Here is a 24,653-nt window from a genome sequence, read left to right as displayed (position 1 = left end):
GTGGTTGGGTGGGTGTGGTTGGCTGTAATAAAAGCAAAAGCAAGAAGAGCGTAGAGGAAAAACAAATGCCTGCTTGTATGGATTAGTGGCAGTGGCAGTGCAGTGCAGCGTATGTATGTACATGCAACAAGCGTGCGGCTGGCATTAATTGCCTTTTGAGCAGCTCCAGTGAAAGTCATTACATGTTTTCAAAGCATTTAATATGTCGGTATGTGCGGGTGTGTAAGCGGTATTTGGCATGCGTGCAGGCGACTATACATACGTAATTATATAGATAAAAAGGGCAATTAAAATAAAACACAATTTTAAAAATAAACTAGTTTCAACCGCAAATTGCATGCAAGTGGCAAGTTAAATGCAAATATTCACAATGCAAGTGTTGCATGCAGACGACTGGAAAATGAATGAAAATAAAATTAGCTTTGGAAATTTATAGCATCGCGATATAAAGCCCAAATGAAGCACTTGCATGTTATTCCAATACCAAATGCGATTCGTATTACGATTAGGATTTTAATTACAATTACCATTACTATTTTCACTATTACCATAAATCTGTATAATCATTACCAATACTATTTAAAACCAGATTGCCAGAATAATTACAATTACTTTTACCATTACTCTTAACAATCTCTTTACTATTATCATTGCCTCTATTGTTACCATTACCTTCATATGAAGTACCGTTACCGTTACTTATGTTAATTATAATTGCATCAATCTTACCATTATCAATATCATTACAATTACCAGTACCGTTGTCATTCCTATTACCATTACGATTTACCTTTGCATTACCAAGATGTTTACAATTACATTAAACATTACAATAACCATTGTAAGTTAGACTACCAGAATAATCATAATCACCTTAGATTTACCATTAAGATTATCATTACCACGACAATTACTATTACCATTACTATTAAAATTATTTACCATTACAGTTACTGTTACCATTAGCATTACCATTGCCATTAACTACCATTACAATTACCATTACCGTTACCATTTCCATTACAATTTCCATTACCAACTCGATTATCTACAATCACAAGTACCGTTACTGTTACCGTTACTTTTATTATTACGATTACCATTATCATTTCCATTACCGCCGGCTTTGACAATACCATTACCATTATATTTATCAGTACTTTTAGTGTGAATTGCTACTTACCTTGGTTTGAGTCTCTGCATATTCACCCTCTTCTCCCTGGCCTGCTTCCACCAGGCTATGTTGGCCAGCTTTGCCAAGGCCATACACTAAAAGCCAAAAGTATGTATAATCTCATCAAAAATACATTTCATTAAAAAGGCTGCAAAGGATTATGCAATGAAGCATAGTTATGTATATGTGGATGCGTGTGATAGTACAAAATAATAAAGAAATTCGCATTGTTAAGTGTAAAGCTGTAGTTTAAGTGAATTAAGAGACTTGTGAAAATGGCCAATAATGCCATTGACGTGGCAATTGTTAAGAGCTGAGTGGCTTGTGAGCTACATACATGCATACACCCAGCCGCGTAGCAGGCAAATGAAAGTTAAGCGCACTCATACTCGCACACATAGATACATATGTATGTATAAGCGTAAGTAAATAAATATTGTAAATTCAGTGGGCTTTTCATGGCTTTAGTCGCTTGTAAAGTAACTCATCCCAAAGCGTATTCTTCCACATCACAGGCAGCTAGCTCCACACCAACGCCGACCAACAATTCCGCTTGAACAGCCACATTTAGCACTCAAGTTGACCCAAATTGCCAGTTAATTTGAATGAATTTAATAAAATTGTGCAAGCGTGCGCGAAATCATTCACGCACACATGCATAGAAATGTTTGTTTGTTTGTATTGACACGCAAGCATATGTACGCATGCGCTCCCACGCTCGTCTACATGTCTACATTTAAATTGAGTTGTTGATATGCCTGCCATTGGTGCCGAAAAAAAGGATTAATGGTCTGCCAACAAATGCATACTTCGCATACATATACATACACATATGCACATATGCACTTACATGAGATGACTTACTGTGAAATGACGTAGCAGCCAGAGCAGCAGCTGCGACTGCCATCAACAACCACACGCATAACAACGCATCGACAAACGCACTGACGCCGAATAAGTGGCAATCTGCTGCTGCAGTCGTGCATTGGCAATTCAATTTAAATTCATTGCAGACAGCTGCTCAATTTTGCGGCTGTATTTGGTGTTGTAATGCAATGTAATGTGGGCATGAGTGGCATGAGCAATGCAACATGTGTCATTGGCGGCGGCCACGGCGGCAACATGTTGCATGCAGCGCATTAGAGTGGCAGTTAGTTTTTTGGGCGGCTGATGGGAAGTGGATATATTTATCTGTTCAAAAAATCAAGTGCATACTCACTACCATTACCATTACCTTTACCAATGCAGCTATCATAACCATCACCATTGTCTTTACCATTACCATTACCACTGCACTTACAATAATCATTACCATTATCATCACCAATACCATTACTTTTACCATTACCATTACTTTTACTATTACCATTACTTGTACCATTACCATGGCATTATTGTTACAGTTTCCGTTACCATTATCATCACCATTACCATTACTTTTACCATTACCATTACTTTTACTATTGCCATTACTAGTACCATTAGCATGACCATTATTGTTACAGTTTCCATTACCATTATCATCACCATTACCATTACTTTTACCATTACCATTACCTTTACTATTACCATTACTTGTACCATTACCATGACCATTGTTGTTACAGTTTCCATTACCATTACCACTGCAATTACCACAACCATCACCATTGCCTTTACCATTATCATCAATAACTATTACCTTTACAGTTACCATTATAATTGCCAAAATCAGTGCAATCACCATTACCATTGTCATTACGATTGCAATTGCCATTACTTTTACCAGGCTTTTACCATTATCATAATTATTAACATTACCTTTACCGTTACCATTACTATTGCCTTGATTATTAGCAACTCCTTTAGCATTACGATTACCATTACCATTGTCTTCACCGTCACCTTTACCATTACCTTAATCTACCTTTACCATAACCCCTAACAGTCTCACAAACAAATGTTTTTCTGCGACTGCCAATCTAATCTCTAAATTAATTCACCCACTAAATTAGTTATTTACTTAGCAAAATAATAAATTGCTCTCCAATATCATGCTCTTTAACAGAGATAATTAATTTAGCATAACATTTCCATTTCACTGCATCTTAAATGTTTGCTTACTATTCGCTTTGTCAATCCGTTGCATGCGTCACCCTTCATGCTGCGCGCCCATCAAGCGGAACACACATACCAATACATACATCATACATACATACATACATAATACATGTGTATGCATTTGTTTGTCAATCACTCATTCTTCGCCCCCCTCCTCCTCCCGCCCACTTTTCATTCTGCATTGCCATCACTTTACAATTTTCAATTTAATTTCAGTAATTGACCCTGATTTCTCATGACCGATTACACAGTTGAATGCTAATGTTAATGACTGTGAACAGATAAATTGACAGATAGATACACATCAGCAGTGGTGCGTTGCATCGTATGCATTCTCAGCAACAACAATTAGAAACGCCACGAGGCATAACAACACTGTTAGCATAGCGTAAATAGCAAAAACAAAAATAATATTGATAAAGCATATCAGCAGCAGCAGCGGCAGCAGCAGCAGCAGCAACAGCAGTAATCACTACTCTAACTAACTATTTATAATAATTTTTGACATTCAATCGCATGGAAATCGATATGGAAGGGCGCTGAGGGATTGTGGTGGTGTATAGGCTGATCGGGCAAACTTAGTCGGTGAAGCGTACAATGTCACGCATGTGGTTGTTTGTATTCACAAATGTGTGTTTACATAGATTACACACACTTGAACAATATACGTACGTTTGTATGATTTGTATTTGACTGCATTTTCAGTGCTTTTCATATTGCAGTGATTCTCGACAATCGACTTTTCATGCTTCTGCGTATTAATAACCTTTGGGAAATCAAATTTTTAATCAAGAAATAGACTTTTCCAACATTAGCGGTAATACCACCCAAGAACAAGAGAATTTTATTGGCAAAATTTTATAAAATTTCTTTCGAAGTCGTAAAAAGTATAAATTTTGCTTAAGTAAAACTAGGCTATAAATTTGACAAGACGAAAAATTAAATGTAATCGAACTCCTGACAATCGAATTACGGTAAAATTTTCATTGAAAGATATTAAAATCTTGGCGTTAAATAAAACAGAAACTGTTCAACCCATTGTATACATTTTTCAAAAATCTTTACTATTATTTTTCTTTTATCTAGAAATTTTATTTTTAAATTATTTGAGCACATATCAAAAAAATAAATCTTCTTTCTCTTTTCAGGTAAGTTTTGCTGATTTTTGTCTTCATATAAAAGTTTTATACATTTTAAAATAGTAAGTACAAGTCCTGCTTCTTCTACAACTATAATTTTGATAAAATTCATTTCGAATTAAAAAAAAAACGATCGCCATCAAACTCCAAACTCCTGCGGTAAAATTCTACTAAAGCTAAATTATTTTTTATCAATATACTCTACGGTCGCTGACAGTAGTATTTTGCATTGTCAATCAAATTTTTTTTTTTTAATAAATTTGTTACAATTATATACATTCCACAACTAAAACCATAAAAGTCAAAATTGCATTAAAATTATAACATTTTTAATCAGAGTTTTTACAAAAATATAAAGCTTGCAGTTTCATAGCCCGCAAGTTTGAAGTCGCTAAACAAATTTTTTCTATGGAAGAAAATTCGCAACGTCATCAGCAAAAAAAAGAATCAAAAATCAGCGTAATTTTTTTGCAAATTCAAACTAGCAATTCTGATTAAACAATTTTAAATTTTTTTGAAAATTTGCTGAATTTTACTTAATTTTCTGCAATGCTTGAAATTTTGTTTCAGTACTGCTATTGAGTTGTACCACGATTTGTTTGTTAGGAGAAATTTTGATTTGCGTGGTTTTTTCTTGTGGAATGAGCTATACACATATGTATGTACCTATTTGTAAAAAAAAACCATAAAAACATCTTTAATATCGCAAAAAAATCAATGCAAAATACTTCTGCCAGTGATTGGGTGCAAATGAAAAGCAGGTTGCCCAGGAATATGCAACATCACATTACCAGGATCTCTTCCTTTCTCCTGTAGCATATGTTTAGGCACCCGCAATTTTTATTTAGAAGCATTTAGAAACAAAAAATTTTCCTTTACGGATTTTAGTATTCTATTCCTTATTAAAAAAATGCAATACAAATCCCTCATGGCATATTTTTGGGCACACTTTCGTTCTTAATGAGGTATTTAGTCAATTTTTGGGGTCTCGAATTGTCTAATATGTCCAGTTAAAATAAATACTTGAAATTTGATACGAAACAAATTTTAATTGTTTAATTTACTTAGAAATATTTTTTATAGGGATGACAAAATGCAAAAAAGCATGAGTAACTAAATTTCTAAGTTAAATAAACATTGCAATATTCCCATCCCAGAAATGCAGCTGAAAGCAATTTTTTAAAGAAAACTCCAGTTATGGCAAACTTTTGAATAGGGTTGCCAGCTGTAACCCGTATAACGAAAATAATTCAAAGATGCCTAAAGGTATTTGAGCATTTATTAGTAGATATATTTATAGATTGGATTGCCAACTCGCAAAGAAATCAAAACATTATCAAATGTCTAATTGAGTTATGCCTTTGAAAAAAGGTTTATAGAGTTGCCAACTCACAACATATTCTAGTACCTTCATTAAAAAATATTGCAGTAATGATGATATTATGAAAATTTGAGAAATATTCGCACTAGTCAAGACAATGGGGTTGCCACCTCTTGTTAAAATATATACATACATATATGAGAACGATTGCCATTTTAGTTCATCTTAATGAAACAGATATAATAAGGATAAGAATAGGGTTGCCCCATGAAAAGTTGAAGGTTATTAAATAATTTTTGTATGCAAAATATAACTGAGCGGGTTTCAAACGAAGTGTTTTAGAATCATTTTATGTTAGAAAATTTATTTTGGACAGGGTTGCTAACTCAAAATAAATTATACGAGATTCTTTGGAGAAAAGTGCACCCTGCAAATGTATTATTTTGAATGCCTATAGATAATTGTTGTGTTGACCTAGGTAAATGACTTGCCAACTGCCATGGAATTTATTTTGTTTCTAATTTTCGATATCACATTTTTGTTGAATTATTTTCCATGTTTATTATTTAGTTTTTCCTTTCTTAACTAGCTAAGCTTATTGGCGCCACTAAAATACATTTCAAGTCACTAAATAACATTTGAATTTGCTAAGCAAACTTTTTTCTTGCCCGCAATTTTCACTTTCTGCATCATAATTTTGCTATTATTATTATTAGTTTTTTATTTTCATGCAAAATAATTACTTAATTAAGCACTCATAAATAGTGAGGTTATTATTCGCAAATAATTTCGCAATATCTTTCACTTTTATTTTGCAACAACAATAAAAACAAGTAATTATAAGTCCCACTCCAACTTTTTGCAACAGTTATGTATGCAAATATGTATATTTTCCCTTTTTTCGTCCAACACACACACACACACACTTTCCCTTCTGCTTCTAACAGCAGCAAGCGCATCAGCGCCGACAGCAACCGTAGCTTAGAGGAAAACAAAATATCATTAAATAAACAAAATGAGATGGATGGTGGAAAAAGTGGAGTAAAAAGTATAAACAATTTTGCGCTATCATGTTGAGTACCGTAATACGTCAGCGTCCATCAGAGGCAGCCAGCAACCAACATTAGGTAGCAACTGCAACAGCAGCAGCATCATCAACAAAAGCAACAAAAGGAGCAACAGCTGTTGTTGTTAGCCACAAATGTCACATCATTGCAGGCAAACAGACGGACAGACAGACAGGCAGCTGAGTACTAACAGCGTAATATGTGAGATTAGATAATAAAGTCACGTAATGTGACACAAACACAAGTGTAAGCAGAAAACATACAAACAATACATACATATACATATGTATGTACATGCATACGCTGCGGACTGCACATACAAAAGGTGTGGTACTTACAGCTGCGGTGTACCTTTCCGCAACAACCACAGTAGAGTTGTTGATACTTTTGTTCATTTTAGCAGTTGCTCGCATTGCTGTGTATGTATGTATGTGTGTGTGTTTATTAGTGTCCGACCGAAGCTGGAATTTTGGCCGAAACCGAAGAGGAAGCCTAATATTAGGCACTATTCAATATTCGGCCGAACGAACACCGAACACGTTTCAAAAATAATAAGTATGTGATTTTTGTTTTCGTAACAAAGTGAGGTGTCAAATTAAAAGGCTTGGGCTGCAGATGTGCAATAAGGTTTTAAGTACTTTTTGAAAAGAGTTGCTACCTTTTAAAAAATTACCACGATAAGAGTGCAAAGCGAAAGGGTTTTCAGAAAGTAGTAGTATTTTGAACAGGGTTGCCATCCGCTTAAAATGTCGAATTTAGTTCACTTATTCACGAGTAATATGAAATATAAAAACGAAGGAGTAATAAGATATCTTTAGTTTGAACGCAAAGAATATTTTTGAGGTGTGGGAGGAGGGTTACCACCTATTTAAAAAGTTAAATTCAAATTATTTAATAAGTTAAATGAATTATTAAAATTGAGTATCAAACGAATTGGGTTTGACAATTTTTTATTTCTGAACCGTATTTAGCGGGGTTGCCACATGTTTGAAAAGTCAAATCCTACTTAATTCATATGTTAAATCAAATATGTATCGCAATGTCCGACGAAGGCGAGTTATCAAGGATTAAGCTTGAAAATACTTTTGAAGAGGGCTACCACCTGTTTAAAAGGTCTAATTCAGTTAACTAATATAAAAAGGAATTTCAAAAATGAGAGTTCAAATTAAAGACCCTTAGCCTGTAGATGTGTGATAAAGTTTTATTTTTTTTTTTTAATCAAGAACTCTCTTTACCCGTATTGAGTGTTCGAAGTTTGATGAAATTAAAAACCTGCACTATGCGAGACTTATCGTCACTCAGAAACGGCTGAAACTCGGATCTCTTATGACTCTGACTAACATTTGGAATATTATTTAAGTTTTTAAAATTCTCTTTGGGCGTCTTAGAGTCAATTTTCAAGAAAGCAATTTAAGTGAAAATCATTTTAGTTCGTTGAATTTTATAAGAAAATGACAGAAAATAAATAATTATTTTCTATTTAAATTGCTGGTGAAACCGGCTGTTAACGCATTGTGGGTTCACTAGTTTATATTATTTTTTAAATAAAAGGAACACCTTACCGACATACATTTTCCACACCCGCTAAAATGCTTTTTCAAGCTTGTTTGTTTTTTGACGCTTCACTTCCCTCCCTCTGGCACACATTGCAAACCGCAGTTGACTTTTTTCTGTTGAAGAACTTCCAAATAGCGCCCTTGTTCCTACAAATCACAGCTAATAGCAATTGTACCACTTTTTGTGTATTTTTTAAATATATAGAGTTCTTAAATTTTCAAAAGTGTTATGTAGAGATGCTAAACAACAACAAAATTTTAACAACTGTCATAAAATAATGTAACTTCGGGACAAACACAACACCCTGGGAATAGCCTAATTGTTTCGCCGAAGCCGAAGACAAAAAATCAGCCGAATAGGCCGAACCTTCGGTCGGACACTAGTGTTTATGCTACATTTATGTACTTGTCTCATCACTCATCTCATTCAGCAGCAATGATCTATTTTATGTTTGTTTGAGCTGAATTTCAGTACATATTTTTCCATAGCTCAAAGCAAAAAATGTCATGACTACTTTGTATGTACATATGTATTTGCAAAATATTTTCGCCCAACTGCTTTCTAAACATTGTATTAAGAGCATAAATTCGAATTTTTTCATGATTTCGTCAACATCATGCTTTTTACAAATTTTTCGTTTGCTTTCTGCTGACTTATTCAATTTCTGTTCATCATTTCTGGGCGAAAGTGGCGTTAAGAAGGGTTTTTGTTATGATTTCTATATTTGTTTTTTTTTTCATTTTATACATTTTTCGTTTGCAAGGTGCTATTTTAGAAGTTACATAACTTTGTTTTGATTTCTTCTGAAAATAATGACACACTCATTCAAGTTCATTAAAAAAGGTACTGATTTTTCATTTTTTTCAGTGGCAAATCTTTCAGCTTTTGAATAAGTGCTAGATAATATCTTACTTTTGATGTATCTATATGTATACATATGTATGCATTTTTCTCTTCTATTTCTTAAACTGCACAAAAATTAAATATTTCATTAATTTTAATTATTTAGGTAGGCGACAATCCTTGATCCACGATGTTTTCATAATCTAATTGTGGTTACCAAAATAGTTGGCAACCCTTAACGAACATATGCTTGATTTAAAAGGCTCTCCAACAGCTTTCGTGTTATATTCGGATATATGTATATTTTCATATTTCATATTTTTTCAATCTATTTTCATTTTCACCAATAATTATTTATTTTAGCTCCATAAACAATTCCCTTAGAGAGAGTTTAGTTAAGTAGGCGGCAACCCTATTTAATTTTTTCTCTTATTAAAGTTTCATACAACTTTTTCTTTATTGAATATTAGCATACTTACACCTCTTTTTATAGTTTTTTATTTTTTTTTTTTAACACTTTCGATTACCCAATTTGCGCCTGAGAGAAATTTTTTTTTCGGTATTCACCTTTTCGGCTTTTTAACGCCACAGACAGGCAATTTCAATCGACGATAGTCGAGAACTTTGCTCTTTGTGTAAAGATTGTTCCTAAATGTATAACACAGCTTATGGTTTTGTTTAATATTTCCTTCGTCTACTTCGCACTACTCTTCCAATTCTCAACTGGGACATGTCTTTTATTTTTTTAATCGTACTAAATATATCGCAAGTATCCTCAGTTGCGGTCAACTGGAGTAGGGCATCTTACCTTATACACAACGCGTTCAAAGAAAATGCATAATCATTCGGAAATCATAAGAAAATCCCTCTTTAAATCTGCTGATACTGTCGCGCCTGCGCTCAGTTACATATGTGTTTACGCGTGGCACACACACTCGCATGTATTTAAAGTTTAAACCATTCTCAGTGTCATTATGTTAACAGCAATTTTCGAACAAAATTGTGGGACAAAGTGGTTGCCCACATAATGGAAAGCATTTGAAGCGAGATTGCCTCATCATTGCATGCAACATTGAGGCAATTCTTTGTTTGCGTGCGATATGGCGAATCAAAGTGCCATGCCTTTGTAAGAGCTGCGCTCAAAAACAAGCAAAGTCAAAGCAAGCGAAATCAGCAAATCAAGCGTGCCACCACCACACTCGTACCTACCTTTCAATGGCTATCAGCGAATCAACGTCGCTGCATACTAAATTCAGTGCCTGCCTAACAACTCTATTTGGTGGAGTGAAGGCGTGGATGTCAGCGGAAGGGCAACGCGCTGTCAACGCGTCTACATCACCTTAGGCGTTGCGGTTTTGTCGGTGTCAATAGTCACCACATCAAAGTGTTACTTGCATTTTGTCACAACAATGACATAAAACTACGTCGAATGTGCGTAAAAAATTGCTTCATGCAATTAGCTTCAATTACTTTACACTCTTCCTCTCGACGCTTAAACGCTTTGACTGTAGTTACACTGAAGTCAGCGTTTTTCCTTTAATTTCATGCAATTAACATTGTCAAGCGCGGAAACACATGCGCTTCGGCGCACTCTCATTCAAGGTTTCGTCGATGTTGCGCATGCGCGCTAAATTGTTACTCATTTGTGGCACAAAAAGCGTCTAAGCAGTGACAAAGCGTTTTTTTTTTGTTGCCTATGAGTTTTATAATGCAACGCAAATGATTTGCAATTTCGCGCTCATTTTATATTCAATTCCACATTTAACGCTTATTATTCGCTGTTAATTTCTTTTGCCTAGCCTGCGTTTACTTTCCGCTTGGCGCATTGTTTACGCACGCGCAAGAGCCCTGAAAGCATTTTGACACCTTCAAATTTACCGTGACATAATCGAAGCAAAAGTGGTGACAGCGCTACTAATTTAATGAAATATTTTGAAAAGCCTGAAACTTTTCATAATGTCGGCAATAAAAGTATTAAATAAAATAATAATGAAATTAAACTGAAAAATTTGCGCAAGTCCTCCAGTCATTTGAAATCTGTGTGAAAGTTACGCAAGCGTTTGAATTGCTGCTTTGGGAAGATATAGAAAGCATCTCAATGTAGACATTTCGTAGTTGACATTTTGTGCGGCAATAAATTACTGAATAATTGCGCTTCATTAAATTTTTGCGCAAAAGTATAAAAAATTATTTTTTTTGCCAATAGCTTGCGGTCAGCATTTAAAGTAGACCACTGGGTCCGTAACGTAGGACAATTTGTGGTCATAACTTGCGACGAGCAAAAAAAAACGAATGAATTAAATTAACTCACGAAAAGGCTGGAAATAGTAAAAGAAGTGTGCCCAAACACTTAAATAGCTATCCGAGTCTGTAAGAAAAAGCTTTCAGAGATTACTCAGACTTTCCCAGCAAAGTGCGCATAAGAGCTTCTGTACTTTTTGGAGCTTGCCCGTGAGCTCTAAATGAGTCCTCCTAAGGCCATGGACGAGAAGTTAGATACGAAGTTGGCGTACCGTCAAAACGAGAGCAAGTTTTCTGCCCAGAGATCGTAGATGTAGTAAAAATATTCAAGGCTGATACCAGCGAAATCACCGTCTAAAGATTAAATGGTTGGGGCATTCTTCTATGTAACCGTGGTATTGTAACAAATATTCGAGTAGACGCAAGCTGAGTGAGACTCGAAGAAGACCCAGAATCCTGCTGCCAACTGACCAAAACTAGCATCGAGTTTTGTAGAAGCTGTCTGCCAAGGCGCGACGTACGATCGACCTACGAAAGGCCGTCAACATCCACATCTGCAAGAGTAAGGTGCTGTGCGCAACCATAATAATCGAGATAAGCTTTGTCGTATGAGCGCCTGACATGAGCGGCTCATTGAATTGCGGAAAGCGGAGAGGTTCTAACGTTCATCTAACTGATGCTTAAAGCCTATAATTAGTGAGCCACTGAGTAGTGTGATACGACAAATGAAGAGTAACCGAAGGCCCCAAAACCATGAAGCGAATGAGTGAAATGAAGTCGAACCTAAGGGGCGCCAATTGCCGCACTTAAAGATGACTTAGAAGCAACGTCTATGAACACTTTGGCACAAACAGTCTGTCAGTCATGAAAGAAAGGGTTAAACTCGTTTAAAGCTTTTTTTACTGTAGTATTCATTCCTCGGCAGCCAATGGCAAACCTCCGAGTGTATTTCTGCCATGAAAAACAGCTTCTCATAAAAATACAATCGCCGTTCGGAGTCGGCGTAAAACTGTAGGGCCCTCCGCTTTGTGTGACAATATCAAGGCGCACGCCACAAGTTGGAGGAGAAGCTTGGCCAACCCTAGCATATGTGTAAGCGCCAATCTATTATTATTATTATTATTATTCATCTCCGTCATCTTCTTACGTTGCCTTCTCAGCATTGACAAGGTTTTCTCAACTGATAACAGGAGCCATGAAGACAACAGCCACCAAAGCATCAACATGCTACTAACATTTCTCCCGACGGATCTGAGTATATGCAAGAAAAATGGCATGTAATACCGCCATTAGGCTTAACGCGATAAAGAAATGGACGCATCTACATATCACTGGTAATTTCCTACAACAGACTACATCCCAACCACCCGCACTTCCAAGACCAGCTTCACGACCCTGCTCCCCTCGAGGGAGGTATGGTCAATGGACCCAGTCAGGAAAATAGATTCTATCCATGTTTACTAAACGGATCTAAAGTCGACAAAATAGTTGGTGGTGCGGTTTATTCGGAACAGTTAGGCATATGATTCACGAAACTGCAAGGCCTGATATAGATGTAACGGATACTCCCGGCATCTCTATTCAAACGTGTAAATTTCTTCTGAATGAAAAATTCTTAGAAGCTGCCAATGAAATATGGCGAATCGAACCGACCTGTCACATTGCCAAAACACATTGGACCAAGTGTCTACTTAATCTAAGGTGGCAGGACATTCGCATAGTGGCTGGAGTTTCCACCGCATGGATGAGGATGAAGAGGAACCCATCCCACATCTTCGCTGCCATTGCCCGGCTCTATCAAAAAGGAGAGCATTTTCAGTCCGAGAGTGTATTTCGTAATATTAGAGATCTTCAGTCGTCTTTGTCTTTTGCTGACATTGAAAGTATCTTCGATCTTAAAGAATTTATTTCATATGTCATTGAGAATTTCACACAGCGATAGGTACTCGAGTATCTAATGCTGCACATTTCTAAGCGCAATATTAGGTAATTCATTTGCCTGAGCAATGACGACCAAAATGTAAGTAGTTCGCTGGCAAAAAAATAAAAGCGTAGTTCAAATCCAAATTACTTATGCCGAGAAATTTCTACCCAGCTTATTAACTCATTAGGGATCAATTTCTCATTTTATTCAAACATTTCAGTTCGCTTGTTTCAGTGTAATTGAAACCTCTTATTTTTTACTACTACGCTTGAATTACATACGTACATACTTTCGCAACTCCTTCAGTTGACGCATGACCGCTTTTTTGGAATAACTTTTTCGTATTACTTCTTGGAACTCAATAAAAAGAGCCGAATTTGTTTTCACTAATTGATTTCTTTGCAGATAATTTCACACCTTGCAGTTTTTAACGCTCCATTGGCAGCTTATTTGGTTATAAAAAAAATAAAATAAAAAATAAAAGTTAACCACAGATTTCGTTAGAATTTTTACTGTCAATTCTTTCGCTTAATTTCCGCAGCCACTTCTTTCTTAAAAAACTACTTAACACTGAAATATCAATAAAACAGCACAAATTGACTTGAAAGTTTTCGCCTGTTGAGGTTTCGAGCTGCTAAACGGCTTTAGGCCTATCTATCTGGAAAAAAATCTTTAAAATATAATTTTTTATTTTTTGTAGACATTGGGGTTTATGCATACAAGCGCTAAACTTGCCGTTATGAGTTATGTTGTTTTACCCAGAATTCAAAGCATATTTCGCATATTTATTGACTCCGAGCCATTTCTCATTCGATTGCAATGTAAATTTATTTTCATAAATTTTTGTTGTTGTTGTTGCTGTTGTGTTTAAAAGTCAACAAACTGCACTTCATGCTCGTCATTCACTTGATTGCTTCACGCCATAGTTATTGCTATTGTTGTTGTTGTTGTTTGCATTCAAAAGTGACTGTCAATTTGTTGCATGCCATTTCGTATGCCATATATGTATGTATTGAATGAGCTGGTGAATGTGTACATATATATGTACATATGTATGTGTGCATAAAAATGTGCCACCAATTGAATTGGCTCGTTGAAGTCGTCACCGCCGTCCGACACACACTCAACTCTTCATCATTCGCGCGTCTATCCGTTTTTGGTGTTAATTGAGTTGTGTCGTTTTGTGGTGACGATGAACAACAACAACCACAAGAGCATTTACAGTTACATTTTTAATAATTTTTATTTTTATTTTTCCTTTTAATTCTTTTATTTATTTTTTATACTCTGGCAATTGTCATGGCTTGCAACTTACTTCATTTGGTATGTGGCTGTATGAGTATGTGGGCGTTTTTTTTCGTTGTTGCTGACGCATAACGGAACTCATATGATGCAGATGTAAATTAAACTGCATTCACAATTCGATTGCTCGCTTGCTGAGGCACTAATTGAGTAAATAAATGGAATTTTGTGTGTGCGTGTGTGTGTTCGCGTGTATGTGGAATGCAAGAAAAATTAACTGTTGCAAATTAACACTGCGAATATGCTCGCCTATGTGCGTGCGACATGTGGAAGTGGTGTATTTTGAGCGGAAGAAAGTTAATTAACAGCTAGCAGCGCGCAGCGAAAAAGGCTAAAAAAATGATTTTCCAGTGACAGCAAAATTAAATTGCATTTTTCCGCACAGCAACTTTAAGCTGATTAATATTTTATTTATTTTCTATTTTTTTTTTTTTTTGCAAACATTTTAATTTCAAATATGTAGCACAAATTTGTTTTCAACTACATTTTTGCACAATAAACAATAATTAAACCGCGTAAAATGCAACACAAACCCAAGCTCACAACAAATTTGCAATGAATTTGATATGTGTTGTCATTAATCATTTATTTGTTATACGAATAGCGGTAATTTGTGGTCACGCGCTGGCCACATTTTTAGCGGCGGCGAACTGTCAGTTCGTGCTTGCTCTCAACGCACCTCAACAACGCTCATGCCATGGCTGCTTTGCTTTTTTTCGGGCAATTTAGCGCTGCTAACCAAGCAACGAATTGGCGAGTGAGTGGTCTTACGCATGCGCCACGTACTATGTGTGTATGTAGCTGGCTGGCTTGCTGACTGGTAATGGAGCAAGTTCAAGATTAAAAGCGGCCAGCCAACACAACACGCCTCGCTTTGGTGCAATAAAGCGAGCAAAAGCCAAATGAATGTAGCGAAAAAAAGTTGGAAAATATTTACGACAAGCAGCGATGCAATGCAACTTTGAAATTAGCTGAGAATACCCTGTAGGAAAAATAGACTATTAAATTAAGGAGAAAATATCGTTTGGATCAATGGCTTGTGGACGATAAGCTGATGAAATTATATATATATATTCGGGCTGTTTCCCAGTATCTCGATAATCCGAGCTTTCTTCAGCTAGTAGGTAGGATATTTTGTTTCAGTTGGCCCATACTTCAAAGTTGAACTATCCTTTCTATTTGGCTCTTGCACCTTTGTCGGTTCGTGTTATGATAAAAAAAACTGGCCATTGCCTCTTTTAGTTTTTCATTTCCACCAGATCTTTCAGCATTTGGCTATTTCATTGTGTCTGCCTACGCCCTTGATTTTGTTTTAAACTCGAGGGTTCCATGACAATACATACGTAGATCTTTTCATCAGCACGCCCAAGTCAATTTACTTGAGTACATATATCTATTTTACTGGTGAATTCTTTATGCCATTACCGTCCACACGAGAACAAGAATGTTGATCAATTCGTTGGAATATTTTTTTTTTTTTAAGTATGTTACCGCATAACTTTGGACTACGTTAACCGAATTCTATAATTTAAATCCGATCATTGGATCATAAAGAAAGAAACGATAATCTTAAATATTTATATGAGAATTGAAGTCGGTTTTGTTTTTTGCTTAAAAATTACTTTAAAAAATCTACCTTTTAAATATTTTTTTCTGAAAAGACTGTGCAAGAGGCTATAAGAAATTGTCTACAAAAGCTTTATTCTCATACAAATCAAAATAAAAACTTTGACAGTAATTTGTTAGAATTTTTTCACAAAAAATCAACAAGCAGTTAGTCGAAATTTTTTTGTTTTCCCAAAAATGAGCTATGCCGAATTTTGTAAATTCATACAAAATTCCAAAAAAAATTAATAGTATTTCAAAATGGTTAAAAAAATTATAAAAAAAAAACCTACATACATACACAAATATATACTAAAGAAAAAGAATTTTTACTTTTTTTTAATTTTCGTTTTTGTGTTTTAAATTTTAAAATTTCAATTTTTTAAAGGAGGCAATTTTTTCGGGTTTTTTAAAATCCTTTTAAATTTTTTTTCAACAAATGTAGCCTCTCCACTAACGTTGACACCCTTAGCGACAACATTTAATCGCTTTATTTTATTTCGCCTTCTTTTCCACTCATAGCCGCTCATTTCCTTTCATGTTAGGCGTACATTTAACATTTCAACTTTTCTTGATCGCCAACACCAGTCTAACCAGTTTGTTGCTGCGCGCTGCCACAGCTTCTAATGTATTTACCAGAGATTAGATATTAAATTTTGTTTTTGTTTCTTGCTTGTGCTGCCACATTCAGCCTACATACAAATTAAGCTCAGCTTAAAGCAGTCCATTGACTGATACGAGCGGTGAAAATGCGCTCAGAGCTGAATATGTGGCTATCCCAGCTGTCAACGCTGGCTTCTGATATCCTCGCCATAAATATTGAAGCTCGGGTTTTTTTTTTCTTTTTATTGCTTTTATCTCTGCTGTGAGCTGAAAAACTGGAAATGCCAAACACACCTCAAATGTAACTCGATTGCACCACGAATGCCAATTAGACGTTGATTACTGTGCCGTCAATCCTCGCAATTTTCTTTGTCAGTTAAAGCTAACGTGAAATATTCAACTAGTCGCGCGTGGTCGTTGGCACTACTGCTGCACCGCTGTCATTTTTCTTTTATAATTAAATGTCTGATACGGTTTAGTTTCAAAATGCTTGGCGTTCCCCGAAAAAACAACTCTGCAATAATTTTCCAGTATAACTGCCACAAAATTGAACGCCTCACATTTATTTGAAAAATGTTTGTCTGCCTGTTCGCATCCTAAAATATTGCTGCTGCTACAAATTTGCTACAAAATCGTTGCGTATTACAGCAATTATGGTACAATTAAACCAGCTACATGCGGCGCGAAAGCAACAGCTGGCGCTATTAATCTTGGCATTGCCAGCTACCCGCTGTTTCTCTCCATCTCTGCTTCTCGTACATATGTATGTATGTATGTGGACTGAGCTCGCTTCCAAGCGGCTTAGCACTGAGGTCAATAGCATCTCACGCGCAACTTTCTAGCGCCAACTCGCCTTCTTGCTACCCCAACAACGTCTACTACTCCGCCTCTAGTTGACAGCGCTTTATTTAGCTCGCCAACTAGTCGCGTCGGCCAGTTGGGCCGGCCTCTTTGTCGAATTATAAAATTAATGACAAATTGCAAAACGATTGCGCTGGGATGGCGACCAACAGGTAGAGGAACATCCGGCGAAGATTTAGTTTGCGAAGCGCGATTCTTAAAAGGAAATTGTAATTAAGTAATTAATCTGGGGTGAAGAGGGCAAACGCAGCCGTGGGAAGTTTATGTGTCAGCTCGGTTGATATCTACGCCGTATACCAACAGTGGGTATTTCAGAAAATGATTGACGATCTTGCGTTTCACCTTGCTGCTGTTTATTCTGTTTTCTGCTCCTGTGTGCGTCAATGTGTTTACGGCGGCCTCCGGTGGCTAATGACGCTATCGAATTGCTCCCCTTGCAGTACCCATGTGAAAATAGAATAAAGTTAATCGAAAATAATAAAATGTTTGCATCACTGACGGGTTTTTTCTTTTTGTTGTTTAAACGGAAGCTACGCACACAGCGCTGTCAAACTCTTTGATTTCCGCTTTGCAGGTAACTATGCTGATTGTTCTAAGGAAGTAATTAGCAGATTTCTATGTATATTTAACTTTTCGGTGATCAATTTGAGTTAAGCTGAATTTGAGCTGTCTATCTCACGGCCATATTTTCTAAGTTTTCTTAATATCTTTTCATATGATTAAGAACCGTCTTAGCAGTGTGAGCTCTTGAATGGCAAAACACGATCTAAGGTAGTGGATATTTCCATTTTTCTGGTTTGTTTAGTGCTCGAGACCGCATCACTACAAGTGAGATCCGTTCTCTATTTGAACTATGGAAGATCAGATCTTTTACCGATGTTTCCTCAATCGATCGTCTGATGAATCCCTGACCTCTCTCTATGGTTTAATTCTTAGTTATCGTTCAACTATAACTCTATATAGGTGAATCAGTAATGCCAAGTTAGACGGTCGGCAGTATTTACCGCTTGTTCTCACTAACCGCCGGCTGATTTCAAGCTAACTAGACCCTTTTATCCCACTTTCCAGATAGAAATCACTATCAATCGATTGGAAGAGCCTTCGCAACATATCCAGGCCAGATCTAATCAACTAATAAGTTAGCACTGGAAGTAAGCTTGAGACCTCTTTCCATCAATACTCCTCTCGACCAAGAACTAGGTTGCCTGACTCAAAAGGTTTTCCAAATGGTCAAAGCACCTAAAATAGCTACAATAGCGGGATGTCCATCTGTGGTACGTCTATGGGCAATAAGATGTCTCAGTCGAGTCCACAAGGAAAACGGTTGAGACAGAACTTGAGCAAGTGACTTACGCCTGGGATGTGGTCTCCTTTGGTCACTTACAGTCAACAACGCAGAAACAAGTAGGTTACGACGTGAAATATGTCCAACGAACATAGTAAAGAACTTTCTGCGAAACTATCTGGCATTAAGTTAGCTTGGTTGCAATATTTTTGCGCCAATGATATACTACATTGCAGATCAGAGTTCAATTAAACTAACAAGCCTCACGAAACGGTAAGATTTCAACCTACATAAAAACTTTTCTCCATAATAGGGACCAGTTTTGGTCTAAGGACAAGTATCACGCTATTCTTGCTTAGACTTGCGTGCTGCGTTGTCCAACATTTGATTATTTTGTCTCGCATTTTTTGGCATATAAAAATCATGCCGACCTTCTAGTGCCATGACGCGGTGCTGCTTTCCAACCGGCGTGTGGCCAACGCAGACAGTGCTGCCTTTTGATATTACTCGCGCCGCGCACTTGACATTTATATATTTTTTTCGAGCGCAAGTGGCGCTTTGCATTTCAATTGTCAACAATTGGCCAGCAATTTTATTTTTTTTTAATTGGATATTATTTGATTTGAGACGCCTGCGCGCCAAGGCACGTCGGCTTACATTTTTTGCTGTCAAACGCTCAAGCGACATTTTTCCATTTCTGTTTAATTTTCGCTGCTTTTCTCCAGTCATCAACTTCGTGCGCTTAAATGGCGCCGGGTTGAGATTACTGTCCCCCCTTTTGCTTTTAGCAGAAATCAAAGCGACGCAGAAAAAAATCAAAAGCAAAAGCGGCGACTACGCATGGCTGACCAGCTGACTGCCACCGTCTAACTGCCTTCAACGTGGCGATGTCCGCTAGCGCCTTCCCAGAGCAGCGTCATCATGATTCTACTCACCAACAGAGCATTCCTCATCATCATCATCATTAGCCAACGCGCCCGTCCCTCAAATTGCTGTCTGCGTAGAGGAGTTGCTGCAGAGGTAATTGAACCGTGTCTAACCTTGACTTAGGCGCTGCTCAAGTGCGCTTTATGGCGTCTTTGACTTTGGTTGTGAGGCTCACAGCTCTGCGGCTCTCGGCTGTTGCAAGGTATTTGGTGTTTCGTTTATTATTATTTTTTTTTTTTTTTTTTTACCTTGATTGCTTCGCTCGCCTCTTTCGCGTATTCGCTGTTCTGCGCTGTTCAAGTGCGTAATTGTGCGCAGCTGTCGCCGCTTCTATTTACTATTATTGTTGTTAATGTTTATACAGCCATGGCATAATACTTTAGGCTCTTGCGTGTGCTTTGTTGTTGAACTTGAAAATTTTACTGGCCATTTTCGGCCGCTGCGTACACCGACCGTTTGGTGATAAATCGCTCGCATGCTTAGGGTACTCTCGAAAGAGTTTACATCTTTTTAATGCACTTTGAAGTTGAAGGCTTTAAAGTGCGGCTGAATCGCGGCTAAAGTGAAGCTGAAGTGGCGCAGAGGCTTGGAGGTCAATGAGCCAAAAGGCGTGCGTGCGCAGATTGTGTGGAATTTCAGCAGAAGTCAGCTAGAGGTTGGCGGAAGAGTTGCTGTTGTTTAGATTCGGCAAATGAAAGCATCGTTAAAGTTTTAAGAAGAGGAGACAAGCAAAAAATTTCGATCCTCTGCTATTTACCACTTGACTGTTTTGCTCAAACTATGCAAATATCCCAACCAAATTCGGCCTGGCAGTCTTCTAGAAAGCGTTCATACTTATATAAGAATGCAGCTTTTTACAACTTCTTGCCCTTCTTTCTTCTTATTTGATCTTCAGATATACAGATATACCCGTATACAGAAGGGGTGGGAGAGGAAGGTGGGTTAAATTAGTCATATGGGTGGTGACAAGCTGGTGCAGCTTACGCCGAACAGCGCTAAGACAGTAACGTACGATAGAGGTTAGTGCTCATATCCGCCTCCCGACGAAGTAACTAACAGAAGTACCGGGGAGGTATATGGTACTGCGAACGGACAAGCAGTTTTAGTTCGTAGAAGTTCCAGGCTTTTTATGTGTTCTTCTTGATTAAAAAACTCCCTTATACATATAAGGAGATTTCCCTTTCTCAAACATCTTATCAAAATTATCAGGTAAAAAACCGATCGTCATAGCCTTTCTTTACCTGAAGGTTTTGAATTTAGGTCAGCACGTCCTCAAGCGACCCATAAACGTTTAGTCTCAGGAACAATGTGATTCCATGGATTATTTATACCCAGATCGGTGTCCATCGCTGTGTTCGTGATTATCGATCAATATTTCGATGATTCTGGCGAAAAGCATAGCGTTAGTTAATGCGTCGGTAATGTTAACGATAAATATATCGATAATTATATAGAAAAATATTTTCGAATTAAAGGGTTCTTAGTAAATTATTTTTGATTGAAACGTAAAATTACACTGGAGATGCCGAAACGGGTTTTCTCCAAGGAGGCAAAATTAACAGGGGCATCGGAAATTCGTTCCAAAATACATCGGTTCTTTTTAACCTTTCGTAGCCAAATCATCTTCTCAAAACAATTGCCTGGCTGTATCTATTTAGGATAAGGCGAAGCGTTGTATGTATGTATGCATATTTTATTCAGGTTTTCGTTCGTGAAAATATCCTTTTATTATTATTTTTCACCACCACTTAAAACTTTTCCTTTTACCTCACACTATCTGTCGTCCATCGTCTAATTTCATAAATCACCAACCAGCCATTTTCGGCCTAATCAGGCTGAGCTGATTATACCAAGCCGTCACTAAAGCGCACAAATGAAAGTGGTTTACTGTGGCGATTGTCGCCGTTTGCCGCCAATTCGCCAATTTGTTGCAGCTGTTGGTCTGTGTTGCAGATAATGTCGCTACTTCGCCACTAATGTCAGCAAGTTTACTTTTACTTTTTTTCGTCAAAGCTACTTCTTTTTCATACAGGTTTCTATTAACATTTTTTGGCATCTGTCATTAGCGCCCGCTCGAGCTTGAAAATGGAAACTTTCGCTATCACTGTGCGTTTTTTTTTTGCCTAATCTTGTTTATCTACGTTTTTTGTTGTTGTTTTTGGTTTGCTCGCGCTCTTGCTTAATAAGTGATTATCTGTCACGAAAATGTACGCATATGGAAAGTTCATAAACATTTTATTACGGTTTAATGTACTCGCAAACAAAAAAAAACTTGTTTATGCCTTAGTGTAGCACAAGGCTAGCCGTAGAAAAAGCATTGCACTTAGTTAGCTATGTACGTATTTCAATGAGTTTTATGCTAGGTGGAGACATTAAGTAAATAAAATTTTTATTATTTCTTTATTGCAGATTCTATGTAAAGCCATTAAAATGCTGCTTTTTTAAAGGGTAAGTGAGTGATCTTAAAAAATTTTAATACTTCAGTAAATACAGACAAAATTTTGAGGCCATTGGAACTTCAAGGAAATAGAATTTAGACTTAAAGCCGCAAAATGCTTTATCTTTGTACCCTTTTCTATTAACCTTGTAACCATTTTGTGTTTATTATTTAGCTGTATAGAAGATAACATTTGTTTGCAGTCATAAGAAATCCAACAAAAATAAGCCTTTTAGAAGAGGACTTTGCTGCTTCAACTTTAGGTATGATATCTAACTCCTTGAGCTTCTGCTCAGCCATTAATTCATTGGCGCCTTTTCGTACCTTCGAGTATCTTCAGTAACCGTTGAATACTTAGGTTATCTAAATTCCAAAAATCCATCAACTTTTCTCTGGAGCACTCCAACGACCGCTCTATTATATCTGCTCATCTCAAGCACTCCGCTAGCTTACTCAGTTAAAGGTTTAGTTGATTAAGAAGGTTGCGATTGCCCCGATGGCTTCAGATACTTCTAAACTCCTCTTCCTTTTATTCTTATTTGACTCTAAAACCGTTTGTCGGTTTGAGCCGAGACCAAAAAGCTTCTCCAATTGCTTATCTCCTGTGCGAATTTACGCCAGTTGGTTATCCCGAGCGCAGACAGGTCCTTCTGCACATGGCCCTTCCAATGCGTTCGTGGGCGCCCTTGCTTTCATTGTCCACCCATGGGTACGGAGTCGAAGGACCTTTTCACCGGAACGCCGTCATCCATGCGTATAACATGTCCAAGACAGCGTAATCGCTGTATTTTCATGCGCTTAACTATGTCCATGTTGTTAAAAAGCTCATACAGTTCGTCATTCCATCTTCTCCGATACCCGTCATCCACAAAAATAGGGTATATCTTGCGTAGAATAGTTCTCTTGAAAGCCCCCAAAGCCTTCTCATCTTTGTTCGACATCGTCCAAGTTCCTGCGCTATATAAAAGAACGGGCATCATGAAATATTTGTAGAGCGTGATTTTGCTTCGTCGAGAGAGGGCTCTGCTTTTCAATTGCCTACCAAGCCCAAAGTAGCACCTGTTGGCAAGAGTTATTCTTCGCTTGAGGCTGACGTCGTTGGTGGTGTTTATGCGGGATCCTAGGTGACAAAGTCCGTCAATACTTCAAAGTTATATCTGCCAACAGTGACGTGTGTCTCGAAAGGCGTGGACTCTTTATATGTTGCAAGGAGGTACTTTGTCTTGCCCTCGTTCACCGCTAGACCAAGCTCTTTAACTTCCTTTTCTAAACTGGAAAATGCTGCGGTTACGTCCCTTTGTTTCAGACCTACGATATCGATTTCATCTGCATACGCCAGCAGCATCGTTCTTTTGCTATATATGGTGGCGCTACGATTCAGAATTGCAGCTCCAACATCAGATTTAAAAAGTCGCACGAGACTGAATGGCCTTGTCTAAAACCCCGTTTGGTCTCAAACGGCGCGGAGAGGACCTTCCCAATTTGGACGGAGCTGAAGGTTGTGCTCAGCGTCACTCTGCATAGCCGTATTAGTTTTCTAAACTCCTCACCCACTCCAAAAGTAATGCTGTCATTTAAGCAGACTGCTCTGAAAGAGCTGACCCAACCCAACCTTACCATCAGACTACCTCAACAAATGGCGCTCCTAAAAAAAATCCGATTTTCGAACAAGTTTGTCATCTTCAAATTAACATTTGCAGCATAAAACGTTAACCGGAGCTCCGCATCACGAGTTTAGATGTTTATTGCTCTCTTTAGGCAAACAATTTCGTCGTCGAAAGCCTCAATCAGCTTCGTTTTCTTCATTCGACAAGTGTAGTTCGTAGGGAAAGAGATACTCTCAAGGTTTCCAAATTTCCCTGCCGTCTGTTTGAGGCCGCTCAATTGATTTTCCTAGTTGAGAGGAGACCTTGATGCTTAATAATGCGTGGGAGAGATCGAAATACTGTATGGGCGTCTACATTTTTCCACCTTCTGGTTAAATGCGTTGAAAACTTAAACTTCAGAATAAAGAATCCTCATAGGAACTCGAAAGTATAGAATTTATTACTAAGGTCTTGTCTGCGGCTATTTCATCAATCCAGATGACCGCTTAGTTTGTTGAAACAAATCATGATTCCTTCTCATTTCCTAAACGTCCACAACGGAGGCGGGCTTTTTCTGATAAAACTCGTCCTTTACCTCATACTGAGGCCTTCGCTTGTCTTATTCGGTGGTATGGCCGTCCGTCTGCCCTCCAAAGAGTGCTCTGAATGACTGTGTTTTTT

The 24,653-nt window shown here is 37.4% G+C and overlaps 1 long non-coding RNA gene across 1 annotated transcript in view; it reads left to right on the top strand.

The window, feature by feature from the left end:
- Positions 1-24,653, top strand: part of LOC118748515 — a 55,956-nt gene that overhangs the window by 23,803 nt on the left and 7,500 nt on the right. The window contains exon 2 of the long non-coding RNA XR_004994062.1: positions 22,359-22,397. This is a non-coding gene — a long non-coding RNA (uncharacterized LOC118748515). The remainder of the gene's footprint in view (positions 1-22,358; positions 22,398-24,653) is intronic.

The sequence above is a fragment of the Rhagoletis pomonella genome, unplaced genomic scaffold, assembly GCF_013731165.1.
Source record: "Rhagoletis pomonella isolate Grant_MI unplaced genomic scaffold, Rhpom_1.0 Rhpom_scaffold_00013, whole genome shotgun sequence".
Taxonomy (NCBI): domain Eukaryota; kingdom Metazoa; phylum Arthropoda; class Insecta; order Diptera; family Tephritidae; genus Rhagoletis; species Rhagoletis pomonella.
Note: the sequence above shows the minus strand (reverse complement) of the source record. Positions and strands in the feature narration are given on the sequence as shown.